Source organism: Dermacentor andersoni, chromosome 3, assembly GCF_023375885.2.
Source record: "Dermacentor andersoni chromosome 3, qqDerAnde1_hic_scaffold, whole genome shotgun sequence".
NCBI classification, from domain to species: Eukaryota; Metazoa; Arthropoda; class Arachnida; order Ixodida; family Ixodidae; genus Dermacentor; species Dermacentor andersoni.
The window spans coordinates 138,705,133-138,732,999 of NC_092816.1; the positions used below are offsets into that span (position 1 = coordinate 138,705,133).

Genomic DNA, 27,867 nt, shown 5'->3' on the forward strand with positions numbered 1-27,867 from the left:
ATAGATAAGGTATGATTCTCTGTATTTTCTTTCTCGTTCAGAACGGAAATTTGTAAGATGGAGAGTTGTCATTTTCAGTTGTCATTTCATGCAGTTCTTGGCGTTGCTCACGAAAAAAATTTTGATGGCAGTCACTTTGTGCTGCTATAATTAGATGCCATGTCACAGTGTCAACCTCAAATTAATAAAGCAAATTAGCTTACAGTTTCTATACATACTGTCTTCGCAGGAGTTTGATCTCTGTATGAAAGCTGCAAAATGTACTCAAACAAAGCATAGTTTAAAAATGTACAAGAAGCAACATCATTCTTGTCACTTTTTTATATCTTCTTTTTCTTCAATTCCATTATGCTTCGCTCTAAAATTTTGCCCTGAGAAAAACAAATGCTTGATCCTCATCAGGAAAAGAGAAAAGATGTCACTGAACCTCTTCTTCATAACTACTGAGTTCCACAACATGTCTACGATTCAACTTTGTAACGCTAGTTCTGTGCATTACACACCCTGAAATGCAGACTGAACATACAAGTGCCCAGGGTACTTAATCTTCTTTCTTCTTCTAAATTACCCCATAAGATATTCTGCACAGCCAACGTGGGCTTACAATAAACTGATTCCCCTTGACACACTGCATACATGTAACATTTGCTTTATTTTATTATCCTGATCAGCTTTCAAGTCATTGAAGGAAAAGGTGGAGAAAGACACACGCAGTCACTTCATTGCAAGGACAGGTACAGAGACTTGCGGCCAGCTGAAAAAGAAGCATTTCTACTTCGTCTGTCACCGGTCTGGAAGTTATGCTTCACAAGGTATCGTGAAATGCCCGTATCATGACCACCAGTCTGAGTCTCTGGCTTTGATGGGTTTTTAAAAACCACAGAGATTTTTGTTCAGTCATGTTTATACGATTACTCAAAGGAGCGTTAACAGCATATCGGAATGAACCTCAACCTGGACAGTTATCTCGGTATGCTCACCCAAGCTGGGAATCATGTGTGCCTAAAGTTGGGCTTAAACATACTCCAAAGCCATCTTGGCCAAGATTATACATATTATTCTATTTCCTTCCTATCATTCAACACACCATCTATGCAGTAACACTGAATGAAGTGCGAGTGATGCGAAAGAAAATAGAACAGGATAAAAATTGTATACACTAGCCTGACCCTGGTCACCTCAAAGCCTATGCATCAATATTAAACTACTTACACCCGAGTCCAAGCGTACCACTGTCCAAGTGGCTGCCCTTTAAACAAAGCTCTAGTAATGCTGGACCTTGCTGTTAAAGAACTCCTATAATCAACCACAAGACATCGGCTGTAATCGCAAACCAGACCTATGACAGCACCAATGTTAAACTATTTGTTGTCACCAATATGAGTTAAGCACATTTGTTTTAGAACTACACTGTACTATTTCTGTGGCAGCGATTGCAGGGGAGTCCTCGTGTATCGTGTTAGACATAAAAGGATTTAAAGAGATGCCTACAGAGACATTGCGAAAGTAGCTGGTATTAGTAGATTGCACCAATGATTGGAACATCTTTTTGGAGCACATGTTATAAGCACATGTAATAAATAATGAACAGTGACACAATACATCCAGCGGTCAGATGCAAGTAGTACTGCTCAACATGACAACAGATCACTCTATTCACCACTGTCACTCTATTCACCAAAAGCATTGCCTGCCTGGGTTACATGTCGTCATAACCTTCCCATGTTATGAATACGTAAAATTTATAGCAGGCCCATCCCAAAAATTTGGGGACGTCCAAAGCCAGTATATCAAAAAAATGTCTTCTGTTTGATTCTACTCTAACGTTATAGCCCACCGATTTCAAGTGACTGGCCCAGCTAGTAATGCAGGTGGCATGCAGCTCTAACAAGTAGTGCGGCTGGAATAGGAATACTTTATTGTGGCACTGGTGGCCTGAATTCAAAGCCTTTTCATTAAATAACAAAGCTCAAAAAGAACAGTGCCACAGTTATTTTTGTCTTACTGAGACTTGGCTAATACAGCCCACACCCACAGTGGGTGGTGTGTCAGCATGCAGCGGTGGCCTAGCCAGTTAAGGATTTGGGCTAGGAAATAAGTAGTCATGGTGCATGTTGGAGCAGAAAAATTGGCCCTTTTGGAATAGTTCGAGTAGTACAGCAGTAATGTGTAGCCATTTGGTGCAGCTCATTATTACTGTGCAATCACTAAATGCTGCTCAACAGCAAAGGAAGACACCAAGGCCAACAGCCAGCAGCAGCCAATTAGTACCACGTCAGTATGTTGCAAACACTTTTCTTTGAATAGGTAAGAAACCTTCATAAACAATTGAAAAATTCACGCAGAAACTCCTCTGGGACTTAAGTACGCTTAAGCATTGTATCACTTGCTCATCTCCCCGCACCCCATTGTCATTATCAACTCATTTTCAAGGATACGGCAGCCTGTAATGGAAAATTTCAGAAAGACATCCTCGGGAAAGTAAAAGACGTCCAAACGAATGTTACTGAACTTCTTTCCTAAATGGAAGGAACCTCTGGCGTCACGAGGTAATTCATATGCTTGACACCCAGGACAAACTGGAAAGCATAAAATCGGGACAATTGCAACACAAGTTTGGTGGTAGACGACCTCAGTAACAGATTGCATCACAACAAGCTTATCTTTAAAGCAGTCATTGAGCAAGACTCAGAGACGTGACAGGAAAAGGAAGGGCTTGTAACTGAGTTAGTTTCTAAATATTTAGGCATTGCAGCTGGTGAAATTGAACGTGCCCATAGAATAGGACAGAAAAGACAAGGCTATACTTGGCTGATAATTGTGAAATTCCTCAACTTAAAAAAGAAAACACATAATGAAAAATGCATTTAAACTAAAAAAGGTTTGAATCGTCTCGTGGATTGATAAGGATTTTTCAATGAGGATGCAGTCCAGAAAATCCGAGATTTCGGACGTTCCAAACAGAAGCCCGCTGAAAGGTTCAAACTTCTGTTTGACAAGCTTCTACTAAACAACACGATTTGTCTTTGACCATACCACTAATGAAGTAAGTGCCCTCCCGAAACGTCACGTCCTCGTGAAAACCCAGTGATGTAAAAAATGAACGCTGTGATGCATGTGTGTCAATTCTTGTGTCAAACTTCCGCAGCTTATTTCGTAAGCAAGATCACCTCTGTTCTTATCTTGAATCCTGTTCAGTAGACGTTCTACGCACCGAAACCTGGTTGTCATTCGACATTTTGGATCGTTCTTGTCTCGTCAGTTTTCATTATTTAGAAAACATAAAACTGAATCGAGAGGTGGCGGTGTGTTAATCGCAGTAAAATCTAGTTTGGAAGCTTGCGTTATTGAAACTAATTCCTGCCTCAAAATTGTAAGGGTTGCTCTCTGTCTGCCCACACATTCTACCTCTGTCATTGGAGTCTGCTATCGTCCACTTGATTCATCCCACTACTTTCCGGATTATCTAAACAAGTCTAAGTTTTGTCCAGAACAAGTACCCGACATCACCAATATTTCTTGTCGGCGATTTCGACTATTCCAATATTGAATGGCATTGATGCCGACCCCTGTATGGCACAAGAAAAACGTCAATGCCAATATTTTCCTGACATGCTCTCTCAACTTTCAATTTGCATCAAATTGTTTCTGTTCCCACTCATGGTGATTCACTCTGACCTCATACTAGCCACAGAACCAAATAATGTTACGGAAAATGTATTGGATGGTATCAGTGGCCACAATATCTTGTATTGTGAATTCATAGGTGCCCTAAAGAAACATGAAAATAGAAAGAAATGAATATTTGATTACACCCGCGTGAATGTCAGCGGGCTTGTTAGTGACCTTTTCACCTTTTCTGTCGGCTTCTTGCAGTCATTCCCTCATTGCAACATAAACACAAACTGGGTTTTTCTTCATAATGGGCTGATCACACTTAAAAAGAAAAGCATATTCCAGAATTCAAAATAACAGCCTGCACAGGAAGCACTTGGTTTGCGACGCATGTGAAACCTATATATTGCAGAGCTGAACTATGAGCATCTGTGGAAGATTGGAGGCCCTATCGTGAGCATGCACACTTATGCAGGACCGTAACTACAACAGCCAAAGATAAATTTTTCAACCATGACATTTCAGACATGCTTAGCAATGACACAAAAATTTAGGAAACCCAAATTATCGAACTTGACGGTACCGTTATCTAAGGATGGTAACATTCTTTCTCTGGCACGTGTTGCTATTGAATTCAACAAGTTTTTTTTCATCCGTTCTCACGGACGAGACTCCTGTACCTAGTAGCTTTCAGGCCCCTATTTTGCATTCAAGCATGCACAACATTAATATCGCTTCTGAAGTAGTACAGTCCTGTATCGATTGTCTTCCAACTAACTCTGCTCCTGGTCGTGATGGCATCTGCCCTAAACTTCTTAAGATATCCAAACCTGCAATATGTCGCATTTTAGCCAAGCTTTATCAGCAATGTATTGACACGGGATGCGTCCCAAATGATTGGAAGGCAGCTTGCATAATTCTCATATTTAAATATGGTGATTCGTGTAACCCATCAAATTAGAGACCAATTTCTTTAACCAGCATGTGCTGCAAACTTCTCGAACCCATCATCTCATCTGCTCTAATGAAGCTTCTTACAGAACATAACTTTTTCTTTATCAGTCGGCATGGACTTTTACACGATTGATTTGAATTAATAACTTGCATAACTCCACTCATTCTTTTTATCGAATCGATGTAATATCTGTAGACTTCGCGAAGGCTTTTGACAAGGTTCCTCAATTCTGGCTTATTCATAAACTGACAGATCTTAACATGTGAGGATAACTAGGTGGACTACCATCTTTTTAACTAACCGGTAGCAATCAGTTTTCATCAATGACCATTTGTCTCCATTAAATCATGTCAAATCTGGAGTACCGCAAGGTTCCATGCTCAGGCCTATTTTGTTTTTAGATTACATTAACGATATTAGTAATGGTAGGCGTTTCATAGACTATTTGCGGATGATTGCGTGATCTACTAACCCTGAGGACACCTGCTACCTTCCATCTTACTTAGACAATCTCCGTAAGTGGGGCAGTAAGCAAGCGTAAATCAACATTAATATAACAAAAGCTATCAGATTCGGGACTACAGCTAAACCCGTGTTATGCAATTGCATAATTATAAAACATGCCCGTAGCCTCGGTATTCGCAATATCTGGGTGTTCATTTGTCATCCGATCTGTCATGGAACATTTGCGTAGATGTGATTTTCACTAGAGTGTTTTAGTTTAGTGTCATTACGGTCCACCCCGCTCCAAGCTGCCCCGCTAAGCCACATGGTGGAGTGGTGGGTGATTGCATGTTTTAGTTGTATGTCTAGCCTAGCTGAGCAGAGGGACGGATGGATAGGTGCTACGAGTGTCCCCTTTGGAAAGATGTGTGGGTTGCGCCACGAAGCTCTTGTATTGCCTAATGTTCTACCTATGTTAACAAAGAAAAAAAAAACCTACGATGACTTCCCATAACCAAACTTTCTGAACTTTGTCTTTGCAAACCTCTGTTGTTTGACGTTTCCCTACTTTTTGTCCACCAATCTTCCATTCGCTGCTTACCAATCTTTACTGCATACATTTTTACTTTCCCTCTGCTCTTGCTGAACCCAAGGGCTTCAAGCAGGCCAGTGGTGTATGTGCGTGAAAACTTTTATTGTAATGATGTCCGGAGGCTAGACTTCTCAAGCCAAGGCGGGCCACTCCCACGTTGGCACTGTCAGGCCAAGCCTTTCAGCGACAACATGGGCCCCCTGGACTGCCCTTAGTTGGTCCTGAAACAATGGGCTTTGAATCCTTTTCTCCCACTGTGTCCATTCTTCAACGAGTTTGGGGAGAGTCGCGGGACATCCCGCCAGCATATGTCTGATTCCAATGATGCCGTTACAATCATTGCAGTCCATCTTAATCTCCCTCTCTGGATATATTTTATTAATGGTATATAGGCCAGTGGTGCCTAAATCTACTGCTGGGGAGATATTTCATATTCTAGTAAAGCATGCTCTATTGTTTCCCTAGCTTTACCGCAGCAAGCACATGCTTCTTCCTTCTTATATCTTGCTGTATAAGTGCGTGTTCTAAGGCATCCCGAGCTGATTTCAGAAAGTAATAAGCTTCCCTTTGAGTTATAATAGATTGTTTCTTTCCCGATATTGTTATTTCCTCTTCAGTAGTTACTCATAGCAGGTTTATTTTCCATTGCCGCCAGCCACGAGATTATCTCGGCCTCTCTGGCTTTCCGCTTGATGTTCCTTTCGTATTTGCAGTGCCTTCTGGCCGAATTCAGGGTAATGAAACAAAATAAAAGCACCTATAAGTAAAACTTGTAAGTAAAGCTTTTATAAGTAAAATGAATACATATAGCTTATTTGTCCATAAAGCATCTAAACGTGAACTTGTAATGCATTACTGGTCCATTTTATCCAGTGGAAAATAAAGCCCCATCTTGGGAAATGCCACGCGATAGCCAACGAGCTTGCATTTTGCATCCAATCTGATCCTTTCTGATGCCAACATGTTGCACAGCATGCATCACATACTCCCGCGCTGCGAAGTTTTCAAATGGGTCAGCATGCGCACCTTCTAGCAGACATAAGTCTTCGTCTGTGCAAATCTGTCTTGTAAAGAGCAAGGCAGGCAAGGTGCCTCGATGCACGTGCCAGAGTGGGTGTGTGCATCGACCACCCATGCTAGAAAAAAATGGCAGCAACCTTCTGCTCAGGCAGCTTGTAAGCGGACCGTGTTTCTGACTCCACCAGCCTGCTTGCAGCTAAGCGGAGGGCGCATGTGCATTCATGCTTTCGCTCCGCTCAGCTGCTTAGCCGAGTGTAAAAACGGCAAACTAGAACACTCTACTAGAGCAACCAGATCACTTGGCTTCATAAGGCACTATTTGCACTCGGCTAACTCCGAGACCAAATTTCTGGCTTACACCACCTTAGTATGCTCTAAAATCGAATATGCCTTCTTAATTTGGAATCCACACATGAGGCCTACCTCGAACACAAACTAGAGTCTCTGCAAAATAATGTTACTCGCTTCATCACAAGAAACTACTCGCATACATCTAGTTACGGAAATCAAATATTAGATTAATTTAGCTCCTCTCAATATACGCAGGCTTCTGACACTATTGTCCTTCTTTCATAAACTTTACTCCAATCGGTTGTCCCACATGACTCTAAATATCAGACTAGCTCGTGACATGTGTCTTGACGGCTTGATCACCAACTTAATATCGCACCCATCTTCACCCACACTAATCCGTTTTTCCACTCACCTCTTCTCCTCGCTATTTGTCACGACTCATTTGTACATAATTTGAAGTTCCTAGAAATCTGAACTACCTCTTACCTTGCTGTTCCGTTCCAGTTGCATTTCTTGATGTTCTTATTTAATATGCAATTTTGCTTTCCTGTTTAGTAATGTATACTCAAATTTTTTTCCATTGTTTTGTAATGTAAAACAGCTCATTGTGATAAGTCAAGTATTTTAGGAACCTTGAACCTTGTCATTACTATGTTTTTTCACACATTGTATATACCCTGTAATAAGTCGTTTTTTTTTGCACTAATTCATGTTGTTCCAATTCATATTTCTTGTTTAGTTGTGTACTTTTGGTATGTTTTGCTCCTTTCATTGTAATCCCTGTAAGAGATGGTGTCTACCATGAAAAGGGTACCTAGCCCATACCATCGTCCGACTCATTCATGCTAAGGATGTTGTTGAAGGGAGGAATGGGGAGTAGGGGATTTATTTACAATATCTACATGAAGGGTGGAGAACATTACATCTGATCAGTCTAGCATGACTGAAATGCACACTGAACAGCCGAAAATGTCTGCTTAAGCACTCTCTGTCCTTACTAGATCCCTAGGCCAGGGAAAGCTGCCATCCAACCTTCATCCAATCAAAGCGTCCAAAGTCGTCGAAGTACCCGCCTTTGAGGGCGAAGGTTCACACACTCTCTTGCACTTTTGTTTAACTGAACACACCAAAACCAGTGAGGTCTCATAGACAGGTGTTGTCACGCTTGACTCAAGCTGGCATGTCGTTCCTGAGCTGACTCTGCAGTTTGCTGCTGAATCTGTCATGACCGTGACTATTACCAGAGTACAGGGGGGAATGCCATAGAACAAACATTTCCAGGAGTTTTCTTGCTCCAATTGGTCCCTGAAGGTGACGGCGAACCAGCTAACAATCCTGTCCGCCAAACGTGTCTAGCCTTACTGGCTCCGAAGGGCTATTCGAAGGGGGCGTGTTGTTGGCTTCACGAAGCGATTCATTGCAGTGAAGCCAGAAGGTCACTATCCCCGCTGGCCAATCGTAACATCCCCCACCCCTATGCCTCCTGGGCTCTTTAGGGTACTTGAACAAAAAAGAGTGTTATGGAAGTTAATATGACCGGTATAAACAGCAGCGTCGCAGCAACACGGACTGCTGCAGACGGCGGCGCCAGGTGTGCTGATGACGTTCTGATCATTATAAGCTGATACTGCTCTTTAGTGCCTTATCCATCCACGTCAAACCATTATGCCCCGCGTGGACCATATCTTGAACTCCGTGTTCTCGTCGCTTTGCCTTGAAGAGCGGGCCCATATCTTGAAAGCGATCTGCGAAAGGTGCAGGGTGCGGTGTGTGCTGAGAGATTTGCGAGCGCTGCTTCGATCTCGTGGTAGCGACAGGCAGAACAAAGGTAAAGCCACTCGCTGCTGCATGCTCTATATATATTGTATGCACTTTTCACTTTGTTGGGTGCTTGAAGGCTGTTCACCTCCACCGTGGGTCGGCCCAGTATTGCACTATCTCTGGGATCGGCCCACATTTTTATCTTGCGTGATGGACGTTTGGTAAGCATAGAAATGCTTACACATTTAAGAAAATTTTAACACCCGGAACCAGCCAATTACTACCATGCCAGTATGTTGCAAGTACTTTCATTTGAGTAGGTAGAAAGCCTTTGTAAATAAATAAAAATTTTGTGGGCTAATGAAAGCAGCTGTGTGCCTAGGCGTCGGATAGGCAAGAAATCACAACTGCACTAGAACAATTTGCTCTGTCACACATAACAAAAGAAGTGAAGGTGAATGTCTTATGTGCATTGCAAATGACACATGTGCTTTCATATGCACTATGGCGTATGCACAAGTGTATTACATCCGATAACAATGCAAGAAGCTCGACAAGAGAATGCCGCGAGGCTATGAACGGCGTCCAGAAGGATGTGCCATAGCACAAATGGATGCAAAGATGGCAGTGGTGGACACAAACAACATTGCTACCATTCCATGCACTCAATTTTGTTACAAGGGGGTTTGCTGGCCTCTGCAAATAGATATGAGTCGATTCAACTGCAAATAGATATGAGTCAATTCATCAGCTAACTGTAGCTCTAGTTACTGATACCCAACCGACCTGATGAAGCAGTGCTGATTAGGGCCAATGGTCAGGGTAGTGTGCCATGAAATTAGCTTTTGGTGATTGTGATATGGGCTGCAAGCAGCTACAGGAAGCTTGGTGTTAATATATTGGTACGATTGGCAATTGTTTCCGAGATCATTAGTACGAGTTTTTGATAACTGATGAAGCACTGCTGTACGAGTCCACAAGATCACAGCAGATCTGCTTTCCATGTGAAGCTTTCATCACTTTAACTTGTATATTATTCTACTATATGCAGGGCTCACAAACCATATACAATATTTTCCGGACAATAATTTGAACCTGGCACAAGTAACCTCCCCCTCTTTTCACAAGTCGGCAACTATCACAAGTGTGCACAGAAGTTAGTTCCTGTACTTAAAAGATCACAAATTGCCATACAGTTCTGAACCACGTGCAAGAACACATGTATGCAATGCAAACTGTGTGCCTTCCAGTGGTCAGTGGGTCTTAGCGCATGCCATTGTGCTTGCTATGAATGCTGCTTTTGTCACCGTACCCTGTTAGCATTGCATATAGTAATTGCTTCGATTGGTGTTGACAGCCAGGACGAAACTTATACTGAGAGAGGCATGCCTGATAATCAGATCGTGGTATTGGCATGTAAAAACCCAGATTTGTTTTATTTGTTCTTGTTTCGAGACAAACCAAGTGCCCTTGAAATGCTGCATGCAATGCTTTGACCTCGGGCAATCCATTGTATTACTGCAAATATTACTCAATATTTGAAAAGTCTAGTAGATGATCCATCTCAAACTGAATTACTTGCACGTTCACTATTTGTTTCTTATATTTAAGTCTTCTCGTGCCCCTGCTGAAAACGCTGCGTTGCCCTGAAAGCGTGAAAATACCACACCTTTGCACAGTTCGCATAGCCAGGTTTCAGGCAAGTTGAATTGTCGCTAAATGGTGTAAATGGTGTAGTAGAACCACCACTAAGCATGTGTTGGAAGTCCAGTGCTTAAGTTAGAATAAACTACCCGGTTATCTTTTTCCACAGCTACAAGTAAACAAAAGCTGAAGCGGCCTTCAAGTGTCAAGTGTGGAAAAAGATGTTTTGCGGCAATGGCTGTGACTGAAGACAACACAGGTGTGTATGTGGTTTTCCAATTCAAGCACAGAGGCCACGACTTTGAACTGGGTCGCGTTTTTCTGTCCAAATCAGAAAGAGCTGCTATTGCTGGTAAGAAACCGCTTTTGCCCTGCTTTATAATACATAAAGAGTGGTTGTTGAGTTTTCAATATCCCAAATACAAAGCAATACTCATGCCAGACCATGCAATGAACTTGGAGCACATGAAATTCATTTGAAATTCATAATTTCCACATAATTCGAGGCCACCTTTACTGACTGCAGGGCATTATAGTTAGTGACATCATAAACATGTTTATCATTTTGCTACATTGTATCAATGCCTGAAGGGTTCAGAGAGAGAGAGAAAAAAGGGAACCGTTCTCCAATTTCACAGCGGTAACAACTACCTTGGCACAGCCAGTGGCCTATATTTGACCTATATGGCTATTCTTATTGCAGGCAATGACTTTAGTTATTTTATACTTGTTTGCATCACTTCATGTACCAAGCAGGAAGGTGTAGTGCCTCCTGGTGCACTGTAGGCCACGTAGCAGACTGTGGCTTTTTCTTTTTCTGTTTTATTTTTCAGGCTTTCAGTTAACTGTATTGGTATGACTTATGGTCCTAGTGCGCTTCAATGTCTCAAAATAGCAGTAAGCTGGAATAATTTCCACTTGGGATTACTTAAGGTGCATTGTACATAATTATGTCTGCCATTTTGCCTAAACTGAAGTGCAAGTATTACAGACATCGATGAAACTGCGACCTCTCGCCACTACCGTAGGTCATCCACAGCAGATGTGCTTTCCATGTGAAACTTTCATCAGCTCAAGTTGTATTTTACTCTACTATATGTAGGGCTCACAAACCATGTGCCATATTTTCTGGACTATATTTTGAACTGTTGTACAAGTCACCCCCTTGCCCCCCTCTTTTCACAACTTTCAAAGAAAAATATGTCTATAACTCATTGTATAAGATGCATCTATCTTAACTTGGGTCAGCATCGTGAAATGCGATTGTGCATGTTTATACACTTATCCTAAAATGTCGTACTTACCCATTTCAGGGCACTAAACTTCAGTAAAAAAAAAATTTTATGAGCCGCACATTCTAGCAGACAAAATAAACTGCAAGTACATTGCTGGAGAAAAAGAATGTCTCATGTTGGTCTTGCATATATAAGTCACGCTGTTCTACAATACGCTTGGACGAAAATGAAAAGAAAATGGTGGCACCTATGGTTTGGAAAATATGGTACCTTAATATTTTGAATGCTCATTGTAGCAAGTAGGTGACGCCCCCTCGGACATAATCTTGGTTCACCCGCCAAGCTCGGCGGCCTGCTATAGCTCGGCAGGCAACAGTGGTCACCCGCACCACAATAAACACCGACGAGCACGGCAGCTCGCCGGTCAGTAATCTTTGAGCACCACCACGCTGAGAAGCCCTCCCTTGTTCACGACCCGGGGTGGATTGTGACACTGGCGACGAGGATGGGATCCTCGTGACTCTGGCGAAGAAGCTGGCGACGAGTACCTACGGAGCGTCCCACGCCGCCGCGAGCGGCGAAACACCGCCCCCCGTTGCTGTCGCCATGCCGCTGTACGGAAGGCTCGAGCCGTTCGAGGGAGATGGGTCCGCCTGGCAAATTTACGAGGAGCAAGTCCACGTGTTCTTCCGGGCAAACGACACACCCGAGGCCAAACAGCGGGACATTTTCCTGGCCAGCTGCGGGACCCGCGTCTTCAGCCTCTTGCTCGACCTTCTGAAGCCAGCCACGCCGCACGTTAAGACGCTGGGTGAGCTGCTTGCCATACTGCGCTCGCATTTTAACCCAGCACCGTCCACACTCATGGAGCGTTTCCGCTTCAACAACCGGAGCCGCCGGGAAGGAGAGACCCTCGGGCAATTCGTTGCTGCGCTAAGAGGGTTAGCGAGTGCCTGCGCCTTCGGGGACCAACTGCACTCGCTGCTCCGGGACCGTTTCGTCTGCGGAATCAACAACCCCGCCATGCAGACGCGACTCCTGGAGCTTCCCGACCCGTCGCTGGACGACGCCGTGAAGGCAGCGCTGGCAATGGAAGCTGCCGCCAAGGACGCCGGCGAGATTTCCCGTGCGACTGGCTCACCGTCGGCGGAAGCGGCGGTCAACAAATTCGCGACAAAGGGCAGTACCTGCGGTCGCTGTGGTGGTGCCCACTCCCCTTCACAGTGCCAGTTCTCTCAAGCACAATGCTTTACGTGCGGGAAAACTGGGCACCTGGCACGTGTATGCCGAAGTGGGAGGACGAACAGCAAGCAGCAGCCTGATTCAAGCCCAGGTACAACACAAGCCCGCGTCCAGGGTAGCCGTCGCAAGGGTACGCGGCGGAGGCATGCGGCAGCAAGCTCAAGTTCTTCCGCGGCCAGGCTCCACGTCGTGGCCGAGGACCCGCCGATTTTCGACATGTGGCACACAGGCTTTGTACCGTCGTCTGTGCCGCCATACATGCTGACCGTCGAAATCTGCGGGCACCCCATTTCCATGGAGCTGGACACGGGGGCCAGCGTGTCTGTAATGGCCGGGAAGCTCTTCAAGCGGACTTTCCCCGGCGTGTCCGTCGAGGCTTCGGGCGTGATGCTGCGCAGCTCCTCCGGGCAACTCTCCCAGGTCCAGGGTCAGGCACAGGTCAGCGTTCGTTTTGGCGACAGGGAAGCAACCCTTCCCCTTTACTTAACGAAGGGGTCGTCGCCGACGCTGCTGGGCCGAAACTGGATTCATGTACTGGGCATTCGTCTGCCAGAGTACCCGGAAGCCAGCTTGCACGTGATGCAGAGCTGCCAAATCTGCCAGGTGCATCAGCGAGCCTCGCGTAATGTGGAAAGCACCCCCTGGCCGTTCCCACAGAGACCCTGGTCCCGCCTACATGTGGATTTTGGGGGCTGTGGCGGTGGTGGCGGAGCAGCCTCCCTGCGCTTGGAGGACCTGCAGAGCAAGCTCGAGGAACAGAGGGAGCTGGCATCGGCACGGCTGTTGGAGCTAGAGCAGCTCCAGCTTGACCACAAGGAGGCCCTGAAGACGGTGGAGCGGCTGCGGATAGAGCTGCGGTCGCTGCCCAAGAGCCTGGTGGTGAGCACGGCAGAGTACAAGGGCCTGCAGAGCCAGTTCTCCGTGGTGTACAACGAGAGCATGCAACTCAAGACTCAGCTGGACGAGTGTCGCTCCTTGCTGTCGACAGCCAAAAACTCACACCTTCGCCACATTGAGCAGATGGAAAGCGAGGAGCTCGTTGTCCAGAAGAAGCTTCGCTCGGAGGTCATTCGCCTCGAGGACAACATCGTGCAGATTCGTCGAGAGTACGAGAATCTACGCACTGAGTTTGAGGCGTCGTCGGTGTCCAGCGAGCAGGCTCAGCCAATCAACCGGGAGATGCGGCACATTATAACGAGCCTGCAGAGCCGCAACAGGCAGCTCAAGAGCGAGGTCTCCCGCAGCAAGCGCAAGCTGCACAAGGCTCAATCAGAGACGCAGAAGCTGAAGCAGAAGCTGGCTGCTGACCAAGGGTGCCGTCCCGGGCATTTGCCAGAGCCGGGAGCTCCAGTTGTCGCCAGGAACTTCCGTCCTGGCCCACCCTGGTCTGCCGGACAGGTGGTGTCTCCTGCCAGCGCCTCATCGCTGCTTGTCCGCATGCCAGATGGGGCCATGTGGCACAGACACGCCCACCATGTCAGACCTCGCCTCGGGACCTGGCCAGCACCCTCGACTGCCACTGAGTTCCAGCCCGCAGGAGGACTAGCGGCAGCACCAGTCGCTTCTAGCGGAGTACCACCTACCTCGGAGGCGGCAACCGTAGCCAGTGGTGCGGCACCCGTTGGACCGGTGTCTAGCTCGGCACCACTCACGAGGCCGACCACTACGGACCCTCCGGATGGAGCGAGGCTGGCCCAGGCAGCACCCGGCGTTGCCACACCCGACCCGTCGACACCGGTGCCCAGGCGGAGTACTCGACGGCGGAGGCCACCAGACCGTTACTCGCCTGGGTAGCAGGCACCGTCGACCCAGCTAGGGTGGAGGCAGAGCCTCATAGTGTGAACTTGGACGTTTGTTTTTTTATTTAACAAACAAACTGGGGGTGAGGGGTTGTAGCAAGTAGGTGACGCCCCCTCGGACATAATCTTGGTTCACCCGCCAAGCTCGGCGGCCTGCTATAGCTCGGCAGGCAACAGTGGTCACCCGCACCACAATAAACACCGACGAGCACGGCAGCTCGCCGGTCAGTAATCTTTGAGCACCACCACGCTGAGAAGCCCTCCCTTGTTCACGACACGGGGTGGATTGTGACACTCATGAATCAGCTATGTGGATGAAACATGATTGAAACGATCACGATAATTAGGCTTATAGCCCTGTCACACGGCGAAAACTAAGGTCATTTGAAAATGATGACAATGACGTTAGTAAAAAAAAAAGACACGCCTCAAACCCACTTTTGTCCAATAATTATTTTCCAGTATGCTAAATTCCACTAGAATATGTGATCACTGCTTTCAAACCGTAGTGTTCGATTACTAACTTGTCGACATTGCCAACGAAGTCGAGTCGAGCTAAGGCAAGCAACAGGGCGAAGAGAACGATAGGCGCATCCGCTACATCTGCTAAAGTGGTACGAGAAGGGCAGTTGCATGTCATCGCCTTTCTGATGTGCATGCGAGCTTCTAATATCCTCATTCTTGGCGCGTGCCACAGGAAAAAACGCGCACGCTTTTATGCCAAGTCAACTGAAGTGGCCGCGGCCGATGCTCCGGTGAGAACCAACACGACTGCTGCAGCGAAAGCTAAAGATGGCTGTCTGGTCACTGGACTGAGAGTAGTTTTCTGTATTTACGTATGTGATGGACTTCAATGTCGTTAAAGCAATAATTAGGTAATAAAATGGATAGAATAATAGTGATTTTTTGTTAAAACAAAAAAAGAAGCACGTACTGTTTGCGAAACACTGGTAAACTCGTGGTGTCGAGGATAGACATTCAGTTCCAAACGAATGCGAATGAGTTTGGCGAACTGATTTGTTTGTAAATGTCCTTACGTTTTACCTTGTGACACCAAAGAAATGGCACTATCAGCGAATGTCATTCGTTGTAAAGGACATTAGATTTGCCGTGTGACAGGGGTATTAGACATGAACTCGTAAAACAGCTTCAAGTGTCCAGTCAGTACTCTACTTGACTGAAATAATACCTTTAACTCAAAAACCCACATGACTGCATAGCCTTCAAAGTATACGTTCACAGGTGTGTCTGCTCTGTAAATATGGATGAATGACTGATAAATCAACCATTAAAAATAATTGCTGAAAGCTTTAATTGACAATTTTTATATTGACATTAATCAAATTATGTGCATCAATTCAGTCAGTAACAGTGATGTTTAAGTTAATCTGGAAATGCTGCACATGTTTTCGATTGCAGACTGTTTTGCCCTTCTATGGTGGCACCACTATGGAAGTGGCAATAACTTATGCTATGGAATGTAATTGGAAAATTAAGTTCTAACTGTAGGATAGAAATTGATAACAATGGCAATATTTAGTAAAGGAACTAAAAGTGGAAGACATTTTTGCCCTGGGTAGGATCTGAACCACAATCTGCACATGTCCAGTGCAATGCTTTTACAATGGTTCAGTAATGTCTTTTGTGCGAACAAGGTTACCAACAGTGAAGGATGAAATTGGCAGCCTAGCTGTAAACTTGGTACACACAATAAATTTCTCCACTTACGTACCTGAAACACTGGTGCAGATAATCCCTATGACGGTTTACCAATGACACCAAACATTGAAACACTTTAATATGTAATCTTGCCTCTTCAAATGTAATGTAATCGTGTAGTATAATTCAGAAATGTAATCTTGCCTCTTCAGCAGCTGAAGGCTGCATAGCACCATGTCCTTGCAAAGAGCTGACCTAAAAAGAACAAAAATTGCGACAGCTTGAACTACTTAACACACACCATTGCAAAAGGTTTTTGTAAGTCAATGTAACTCATTATTCAATTAAAGGAATTCTAAATAATGATATTAAAAATGTTCATCAGTGCCCATTTCACTTCCTTGCGTGCTCGGTAATTTTTACTTATGCTTCAACTAATATACACTTTTTCTCTACTCTCTCAAGACAAGCTGCGAGAAGGCGTGTCCATGGATGCAGTACTGGATAATGTGCGGTCCAACGTGGATGAGACATTCCACCGCATTAACCTGTTAAGCAAGCAGGATCTCCGCAAAATAATGAGGGATGCCAGAGTCTCAAAGACCGAGCGGCTGCACGATAATGACTATGTCAGCGTGCAACTCTGGGTTGAGAGGATGCATAGTGAAAAGGAAAACCCATTGCTCTTCTTTAAACACCAAGGACAATCTGACAATAAGTGACATTTCTTTAGAGAAAAAAATGAGGACCTTTTGGATGACAGAGATTTTATGCTAGTCATCATGACCACACCACAACAGGAGCTTTTCAAGAGGCTTGGAACTGATCGTATATGTGTCGATGGAACACATGGAACAGCAGGTGAGCAGTACTATATAAATGCATTAATAATAAAAGCAAGAAAGAGGGAATGCTGTCCAAGAATAATTGCAATAGATATGATGAGTAGTATTCCTTCACACATTATATTTCTCTTAATTTTTCATTTGATGGAGTTCTAAATTATCAGTAACAGAGCAAGAATGAATTCAGCGCTCTGTACACTGGTGATATCATTCCATTGCTACTGTCCTCATCGCTACATGCCCTGCATATCCTGTCTGTATTGTCACCACAGAGTTATAATAGGTCACATAATACAGCTCTTATCACATTTGTCTTGTGGGAATGCGCGACTGTCACACGTCCCCTGATATGTTGTTTTTCCCGCATAGCTTCCGTCTCCTGCATTGCGGCTTCACCGCGGGCCCCAGGCCACGCGAGAGATGGCGCGAGTGTTGCGCTGCTAACGCCGCCTCATGGCAGGGTTACTTGGGGGCGCAAGGGAGAACACGTTTCCTCTTTGGTTCGGGACGGCAAGCAGCCCGTGCGCCGATCCATGCTTCTGCGAGATCGTCTCGTGAGGCCTTGTGCGAAAGAGCCACCGTTCGCGTGGCCGTACGCGTGAACGACCAGGCATTGGGATCCAGCAAGGGGCGAACATATTCGCTCGCTATCCGGTCGCGGTGAGTCGGACTTCCACGATTTGTCGCACGCCCATCGGCATGTTTTGTGGATAACAACTCGGCTAGCAGGCATTGATCTATGAAAGGTGCAATAAATGCCCTTGTGATTGTCGTTCCTTTGACCCAAGGTACGGGATGAGAATCCCACAGTCTAGAGAGCAGAAACAGTGTGTTGTGTCGGCAGCGGCAGGCAAGCGGGGGGCCCCGACGGGCGAACGCGCGGCTAGCGCCGGCGCAGTAAAGGAGACACGGAGCTAACTGCTCCCGATGAAAACCGGAACGAAGACTCCGCCGACCCGCGGCTGTTTATTACTTATAAAGGCTTCACATGCCAGATGACACCTCCCGATTGGTACAAGCTCGTCACATGACAGAAGGGGGGTGCGCCACCTAGCTAAACAACTACAAAACATACATGTACGATGACACAGAGATCTGACAGGGGGCGACACTATACTACATCATCCCCCCCTGGAAACAAAGCAAGCATACAGTGAAACGCGCACACAAGACGCGCACTTAAGTCCAAAGGCAATTTCAGTTCGTTACCCCCCACGTTCACACACGCGCACCAGTCGCACACAAAGCACGCACTTAAGTCCACAACAATTTCAATCCATCCCCGCCCAAGTTCACACACACGTGCACCAGTCTTGGGCACCAACACACAGGCAGTCACTCAAACAAAGTCTGACAAGGAACACGGCACAAAACTCACTGCACCGCAACAAGGAGCACATTTTATACCTGTGTTAATGAAACATGTGGACTGTCTGCTAAATGTCACAACGAGGCCCTTAGCCGTGGCCTTTCGAAGACGGCAATACGCTCTACACTACAGAAAAATCATCGAGCCACGGAGGCCGTTTCTGTCACGATGAGGACGCGTGCGTACCTCAGAAGAACTTTGGGGGTTGCGACGCGTATCGGTCGACTTTAAAGACCCAGTCGTCCCACTAATTTACCAAAGCTGGAGAGGGTTGCCCAGGAAGCTCCTCTCGAAGTCCCAACAAGTCCTGGGAGGCTACCAATTCCCCAACGGAATCAGACGACTGCTGACTGTGTAGACTCGGAAGTGATCTCCAACTTCACTGAAGCTTATGACTATGAGAAGACGCTGTCACTACAGACAAGTCACCGGAATGACTATCCAAGTTTGAATATGAGTACAAAAAGTCTCAATCACTCGTACACAGTGTACTACCTGCTGGATCCTTCATCACTACGGTTAACTTAGACACATGCCACGTTTGCCCATCACCGAGTAGAAAAGTAGATGGTCCTAACTGGGCCTTGACTTTACGAGGTTTACTGTACTTAAAAAATCCTTTCCTGTTAAATCTTATTCTGACTGTGTCTCCCACCTTGATACGAGTTGCCTGAGCACCTCTACGTTTGTCTACGTACTGTTTAGTCTGCCACTCTTTCTGCAAGGCCCTTTCTTGAACTTGAGACACAAGACTGTCCTGTTCCCGTAGATCTACACAGAGCCGCCTGGTTCCATCCTTCTTGCGCACCACCACGAGTGGAGACACCCACTCAGTAGCCTCGACGCGCTCGATGACGTCGCAGTCCTCGAGACGTCGCAATTCATGTGTGACCTGGTCACGGAGAGCCAGGGGTAGTCGGCGCAACCTTGAAGATACTGGTTTCGCATCTTGCTGCCGATGAATTCGGTGCACAAAGTTGTTGACGAGGCCCAACTCGTCACTGGAAAGGTGATCAAAACCCGGAGGCACACCTGTGGGGCTCTGTACTGAAGGAAGCGATGGTAGACATGTCAGCGACGTACCGTCGATCTGTATGCCCAAGCGTTGGATGGCGTCTAAACCCAGCAGCGATGTTCCTGTAGTCGTTACGTGGAACGTGACGGAGCATGACCTTTGGAAAAACTGGACAGTGGCTTGAAACAGGCCTTGAATGTCGATGCATTGCTTGGAGAAATTTTTCAAGTCCACTGTTTGTGACAGTCTGTGCTGTCGACCAAAGTGCTTTCCAAAATCTTCGACCGTCATCATTGAGACAGACGCTCCCGTATCCACGAGCAGCCGCATGGAGACGCCGTTCACTACGACCGGGACTTTTAAATCCTTTTTTAGTTTCCAAAGCGCTCACCGTCAAGACAGACGCGGACGGCTGTCCTGCGGAGGTTGACGACCGCGTCTCTGCGGAAAAGACGTGCTGAACAGTACGGGTTTTTCGGCATACTGATGCAAAATGGCCCAACGTGTGGCAGGCGTTGCACCGCCGGTTCCTTGCTGGACAATTCCTGTACGTTGCAATATGCTTCGTGCTGCCACACCGATCGCATGCACCACGGTTCCCGGAGGAGCCATGTGCGAAATGTAGGTCGTCTCGGCGGCTTCTCGGAAGAAGTCGGTCGTCGTGGCGGCTTCTCGGAAGAAGTCGGTCGTCGTGGCGGCTTCTCGGAAGAAGTGGGCCATCTTCATGGCCTCCCGGACTACGTCGGCCATCTTGGCGGCTCCCCGGAAGAAGTCGGCCATCTTGGCCCGTCGACGGAACGCCAAGTTGAGCTGCCTCGATTCTCTGTATTTTCTCCGAATCGAACGCGCGGTTCGCTCGATGCAGGGCTTCTAACGAGCGTCCAATTTCTTCTGCCTTGTCCAGGATCAGGGTTTCGCCATGAGCCAGCAACTTTTCGCGAACGCTGACGTTCGCTACCCCATGTATGATTTGGTCTCGGACGCGCTCGCCATAGGTTGTGCCGAAGTTGCACGGTACCGCCTTCTCCTTCAATGCGGTCACGAATTCCAGGAATCCTTCTCCCTCGAACTGCTTTCGACTGGTGAATTCGTGCCGTTCCGCCAGGACATTTGTTGACGCGGCGAACAGCCGGTCAAGCCGCTGCAAGAGTCTCGGAAACTCTGACGCTGGCGGGACCGCATCACTTGACGTTGACGCTGCGCCGGTTGACTGCCTTGCTGCTTCACTTGAAGCTGACGCTGCGCTGGTTAACTGCCTAGCTGCTTCCTGCTCCTCGTCTGCAAAGTACTTCCGTTGTCCCTCACGCCCGAGAGCGCTGACGAGCGCGGACGCTCGTCGCGCGTCCGTCCAGTCGCCACCGCCGGCCGCTTCGAGGTGGGCCTGAAAAATTATTTCCATCGATGCCATGGAATTAACGGTGGCCCGGGCAATTCCAGAAAAACGGGAAGGTTCGCCGTGAAAGACGCCATGCCCGGTAGCGTGCAGGAGACAGTGCAGAAAACAAGTCGGAGCTCGCAGCAGGAATGGGGCAAGGAAGGACAAAGGGGGCGAGAAGGCCTAGGCTCGGAAGCCTCGCGACGCCGAGTGCGTCGGCGGCGTTTGCCTCCCGTGCGGACACGGGAAGGGTCGCTTCACTTACGAAGCTCGTTGGTTTCCCGGGGCTTCGGTCGGAACCGCTGCGGGAATCCCATCCTCGTCGCCAAAAGATGTTTTGTCGGCAGCGGCAGGCAAGCGGGGGGCCCCGACGGGCGAACGCGCGGCTAGCGCCGGCGCAGTAAAGGAGACACGGAGCTAACTGCTCCCGATGAAAACCGGAACGAAGACTCCGCCAACCCGCGGCTGTTTATTACTTATAAAGGCTTCACATGCCAGATGACACCTCCCGATTGGTACAAGCTCGTCACATGACAGAAGGGGGGTGCGCCACCTAGCTAAACAACTACAAAACATACATGTACGATGACACAGAGATCTGACAGGGGGCGACACTATACTACACAGTGCATTGCACTGTGTATTAGTGCCTTCTGTCAGAGGTACAGCTGTCTCGAGGCTGTTTGGCATCCTGAACTGTTTGCCAATTAGGCGAATCACTGATTACTGCTACAGTCAAAAGTGCTTTTTCTTGGTGGTGGTGGGTGGTTCCCTGAGGACTGCAAAAACAAAACATTTAGAAAATCAGGCAGTCCAAAAAAAAATTAATGCATGCCTTTTACTGCCATATAAAGGGAGGTGCTAGTTTAAAACATAACAAGAACCTAGAACTATGAAACCCCAGCTGTTTACATACTCTTATGGTAATTTCAAATACTATATAAATCAGCTTTATAGCAAGTTGCATAGGTTGTGTTCTGTACAATGACAATGTGCAAAACGTAGGCATTATTGCCCCCATTTTTTTATCTCTAAACTTCCATAATTGCAGACCAGTGATGGCGCATAATCCTCCAAATCAACTGTAGAATACTGAAATATGTTACCGAAATCGTTATTCACTGTTTTAAAAAGTGCATATAAGTGTTAAATTAGAGCCTGTGAAACCATTTCAATATGTTTAGACAACCAGTAAGTGTTACTCAAGATTTTATCTTAAGTATATAAGTGATGTTGAAGATCAACCTCTCACTGGTGGTCAAGAGTTTAGGGTTTCAAGCACAAATTTGACATTCTGGAGCAGTTTAGAAGCAGAAATTTTTTTTCTACTTCGTGTTCCAAAAGTCTTCTTGGAACACTTGGAGTAGTACAGAAGTACTCTAGCCATTTGGTGGAGCTTATTATTACTGTGCAGTCAGTAAGCGCTGCTCAAGAGTGAAGCAAGACACAAAGCCAACAGCAACCAATTAAGCTTGCCTTCCCAAGGACGGTATACCACGCACATCATGTTGCAAACATTTTTGTTTGGGTAGGCAAGGAACTTAATTTGTACCCGCCCTAGTTGCTTAGTGGCTGTGGTGTTGGGCTGCTAAGCACGAGGTCGCAGGATCGAATCTCGGCCAGAGCTGCCGCATTTCAATGGAGGCAAAAGGCGAAAACACCTGTGCACTTAAATTTACTGTAGGTGCACGTTAAAGAACCCCAGTTGGTAGAAATTTCCGGAGTCCCACACTACGGCATGCCTCATAATCAGAAAGTGGTTTTGGCACGTAAGACCCCATAATTTAATTTTTCTTAATTTTGTAGACCAACCACAACACTTATCAGGCTTCTTGGTGCTTGTGCTGTAACAGAAGAGAGTATGTATGTGTGTAAATAAAAAAATGTAAATCATGCCATCTTACAATGGCCCCTTTTCACAGCTGGTATGCTCCACCACGATACATTGCATAAGCCTCTTCCCGTAGCAAGCTATATTGCAGCAAAGTTGACGCTTGAAAACCGGCATTATACAACACTTTCTTCAATGGTTGTGCCTTCCGCACTTTGAAGGCAAAGCATTTCAGCATCCGAAATTTCAGCTGTGCTTATAATTAATTGCCTCTGTGAGGTACGTGGCAGTGTTGCAAGGATACCCGAATTCTCATGCATGTCCGAAAAATAGTTTGTTGGGTGTATTTCGGCTTGGTAATGAAGACGGCTACGACAGTGCACATTAGTGACACAACAGTGGCCAAATGCTCAGATTCCTTTTAAGTAGAGTGCTGTGTGCTTTTATGACTTTGGTGAAGTTAGCATCTGAATTTACCATACACACAACTGCAATTATCTATTTATTAAACTCACGCACACATAATATCACTATAATGAGAAATGCATAGTGTTTTAGCTGTTCCCTGCAGAATGTTTTCTGACAACTGCTTTGATGATGGATGGATGAATAAATTTCTTGACGTCCGTCGGTACGTGCGATTAGTGCGCAGTGGGCCACTCCCACGTCGGGACAGAGAGGCCATGCCCCTCCGCCGCGTCGCGGGCCCGATGGACAGCCCAGAGCTGTGCTTCAAGGTCCGAGCTGTGTGGAGCTCGGTCCCACTCTTCCTTGGTGGTCCTGGCACCAGGGGGCAAGCCCAGAGCATGTGATCAAGGCTAGCTATATCCTTACAGTAGTGACACGCATTGTGAGGGTACACGTCCGGAAAGATTTTGTGCAGGAAGGCCGGGCATGCGTAGGTGCCTGTCTGAAGCCACCTGTACGTGACTTCTTGTGCTTTATTGGGTGCTTTGTGCGGTAGCGGCATGGTTCTCTTGACTAACTTGTAATGCTGGGTGAGATCGTTGTGACGAGGGGATCGCGCTCGCTTGCCCATCCTGCCGAGAGGGAGTCCGGGCTCACATGGTGAGTTAGATCTTGTGCAGTCTCGTGTGCTGTCTCGTTGAGGTCACTTTTTAAGAACAATATTTGATCACGAATATACTCTTAATGCTTCACACACAAAACAATTTGTTACCTTGTTGTGTCCATGAAAGGGTTGTATTAAGAATAATTTTTTGGCAGCCTTGTTGACAGTATCAATCAGTGAATCCTTAACAGGCACTCTGCAACACTTTTTCAAGAAGGAAAGCCAACCTACTGAGTCTCCAACACATGCAATTTTACATTTTGTCACAACCTTAATGCAGCTGGCACATCTGGGTTCAAGCTTATATAGTGCTAACTTAGGCAAGTTGGCACATGTTGCAGCACTTCATTTGTCTCCTTTATGTCCTATGTGTTGTAATGCTATGTTATTTATTCAAGCTCATACTTCTGAGCAGCAAGCAAAATGCAGTTGACTTCATTCCGTTAATTCGACTCTCACGGGACTGACGAAACAGATTGAATTATCTGGTGGGTCAAATTTAAGAAGATGCAGAAGAAATGCCAACACACACGACTGATTTATTTGCCATGGTTTACGTACAGATTCTAACATGCCCCAGAGTGAAACACACGCCCGCTGTCTGTGTGTCCAAAGTGTGAACTAGCATAGAAAGGACAGAAGCCCCTAAAATGAAAGAGAAATCAAATGCGCACACAATTTTTATTTTTAAAAAAACGGACAAGGGTTTAATGTGTTGCACATTGCAACCAATTTTTCAAAGTCAGCTTCGCCGCAATACATCCGTGTTATGCGGTAAAGCATACAAAAATTGCCAAGAAAGTTTTGTTAAAGATGGCACATTAGAAATGGGTGAATACCACAATCACACGTTTTGATCTGTGATTATTGCTTGGAGCTCCTCCTGGGCAGGCAGAAAATAGGCATTTCCTGCAGGAGATAAAGTCTGTTTCACACATCTACTGTCCTCTAAGGTATGTCACCAAAGGGGTCGCTTATTGGGTTCACTGTAGGGGTCAGCATGCATGCTGACTGCTCAAGTTGGAATTATTGGGTGAAGGCCTATTTTAGTATCAAAATAAACGAAGTTTGGACCTATAGAAATGCACGTGTGTCGGCTGGGACTTTCAGACGGGATCAAATTTATAGGAGTCTACTGTTCTGCAGCCACTGAGCACTGCAGCATGCCAATATTCTGCTATGTGTAGTAGGAGATACATTCTTGCTGCAAACTCCACTGCCATATGGTACAGTCGACTTCTGTTAATTCGACTCCGGGTAATTCAATCCTGGCCAAAGGTCTTGGCCGGCAGTCATACATTTCTACCGTCCCGAATCTCTTATTTTGATTGTAAAATTGGCCTTCACAGGATAACTTGAACTTGGAACAGTGACTCGCTGTTGACCTCTATGGTGAACCCAATAGCGACCCCTTTAGTGGCAGCACGTCTAGCTCGACGATGCTTAGGAAACAATGTATGCATTCAACACGTGTGATCGCGTGTCGACAACTCCCATTTATGCTTGCCATAGGAAACTTTTGAAGCAAGAACCATATATCACAAGGTTTAATTGCGGTATTTATCCGATTCTAATGTGTGCCTCATAAGTTAGCACTAGTAGAATGCAATAGTTGTACACTTTTCTTTTCAGTGACTATGGTGTTGGGCTGCTGAGCACGAGGATGGGGATCGAATCCCGGCCACGGCGGCCGCATTTCGATGGGGGCAAAATGCGAAAACACCCGTGTACTTAGATTTAGGTGCACGTTAAAGAACCCTAGGTGGTCGAAATTTCCAGAGTCCTCCACTACGGCGTGCCTCATAATCAGAAAGTGGTTTTGCCAAGTAAAACCCCATAATTTAATTTTTTTCTTTCAATGACAGTGGTAAGCTCCCAGCCATGATTTGGTAATGCCTGCCATATGCATTCCACCCATTTTTATTCTTAGGTAAATTGCCTTTTCATGATCAGGGTCCCTTACGAGCAACTGACTTACTCCTGTACAGACTCTATAGGCTGACTGGCGATGTGAAATCTTCAACATTGTCTTCTGCATATTAATCTTCAAACCCACTCTAACACTTTTTTGGTTAAGGTCCTCAATCACTAGTAATTTGTCCCCACTGTTGCCGAGATATTCACCATTGATCCGCACTCCGAATGTGCTGCAACTGCAGATTTGATATGGCATTAATCAAAGCCAACACCGCCGTGTTATCTCACCACCTTGAACTGACACTCTCACACGCAGATCCACTGGCCACTGTAATCACCATGGCGGGAACGCTAGGCCTAGGTATGCTATTACGGTTCTTGACATTCGGTGCTGTCTTTTTCATTGAAAGAATTCACCGCTGTCAGCAAAGGTACCCACTCTGCCTCTGCAATCCTCGTAAAGCACGGCGCGTTGCATATTGCTAGTCCTCGAAAGGCAGCTTTGCCTCAGCACAGTGATGCTACGTGGTGAAGTGTATGGGACGCAGCACATATATTGTTAGACTCACGTGCACTTGCCGTCTCCTGTCAGAGTGCAAGCACCTATATGCCCAATAAGTGTGCTGGCAGACCTTCAGAGCTTTTACGGACGTGCCTGTGGCGATTTGGGCCCTTAAGGGCAATAAAAGACATGCATTCATTTTTTTTCGGACATTGTAGCGGCCCTTAGGGAGTCTGAAAAATCGGACTGTACAACTGACCAAAAGGATGCTTCATCCATGGGGCGAACACGCAGCGTAACAAGGACAAGAATAGGAAGGACCATTGCATTGAGGAATGATCAGGAAAGGAACTGTGCCGCCGCCTCTTTGAAGGAGCTTGCGCTCAAAAAGCAAAGTGTTGGCTGACGCTAAGATGCAGGTTACCCACATCCAAACCAAAATAAACCCCTTAAAGCAGTGAAATGCAACACTGAGGCATTATGCGCAGGCTGAGAGTATGTCAGGACAGTTGAGGTTGACTTTTTAGTTGCTTGGAGAATCTCATATGTGACAAAGTTCGGGCATGATACCAATGAGCTTGCTATCAGTTGATACAAATAGCTCTATTTGCTTTTGTATGCATCTCTTTTTATTCGCATTTTAAAATGTTTGACTCTATTTGCCGTGAGCTAGACCACTTTTTTTACAGTGAAGCTGTCTATGGTGAGGATCTGGCAGATCGCATTTGCGCATAGACGAACAATTTTTCATACGGTGGGCCGATCCCGAAGAAAGTGCAATACCAGGCCAACCCGAGGCAGAAGTGAAGTAAGCACTCCCCATATGTGGGCTGATCCCGAAGGTCGTGAAATGCCAGTCAAACCTGCGGCGGAGATGAAGCAGGCTTTAAGCACTCCCCCACACATGGGCCAATCCCATAGGTAGTGCAATACCAGGCCGACCCGCGGTAGAGGTGCAGTTCACCATTAAGGGGCCCACGTACGCAGCTTTGCTGGTCATCCTTCACAGAGTAAAAGGGCACCGAGTTTCTTTCGAAGATATTTTAGTAGCTGTGCATTTTACAAACTCCTCTTTTCAGTTTTCTATTTTGAATAAAATAAACACTACTCCTTACTGTTCAAACTGGATTGTTTTTATTTTTTTAACATGCTTACCAGAGAGTGACAGCATCAGGTGACATGGTGTCAGCCCATCTTGACATAAAACAAAGTTCTGTGAAACCTGAAAAAATCAGGGAATTTGAAAATGTCAACTTGGTAGACACGTTGTTCTTCTAAGCATGCAGTATGGCACATAAGCCTGGAGGTTAACGAAGAATCTCGAGAACATGTTAAGGGCTGTACAAAGAGCAATGCAATGATAAATGACAACGAGACAGGAAGAGAGCAGTGTGGATAGTCGATATTCTAGTAGACATTAAGAGGAAAAAATGAAGCTGGGCAGGCCATGTAATGCATAGGGTAGATAACCAGTGGACCATTAGAGTTGCAGAATGGGTGCCAAGAGAAGGGAAGTTCTGTCAAGGATGACAGAAAACTAGGTGAGATGAAATTTGAAAGCACAAGTTCGCATCAGCTAGTGCAAGACAATGATAATTGGAGATTGCAGGGAGGCACCTTCATTCTGCATTGAACTTTAAAATAGGATGATGATGATGATGAATGCGTGCAACTCTTTAAA

General features: G+C 46.2%; 2 long non-coding RNA genes across 2 annotated transcripts; one reads left to right on the forward strand and one right to left on the reverse strand.

The window, feature by feature from the left end:
- On the forward strand, nucleotides 1-16,883 carry LOC126520476 (uncharacterized). The gene is made up of 3 exons (XR_011893459.1): nucleotides 1-812; nucleotides 10,495-10,584; nucleotides 16,726-16,883. It is a non-coding gene; the product is annotated as an uncharacterized lncRNA (long non-coding RNA).
- Nucleotides 16,380-27,863, reverse strand: LOC140216771 (uncharacterized). Its single transcript, XR_011893460.1, has 2 exons — nucleotides 27,342-27,863; nucleotides 16,380-16,515 (listed from the first exon to the last, which is right to left on the reverse strand). It is a non-coding gene; the product is annotated as an uncharacterized lncRNA (long non-coding RNA).
- Nucleotides 27,864-27,867: the final 4 nt, after the last annotated feature.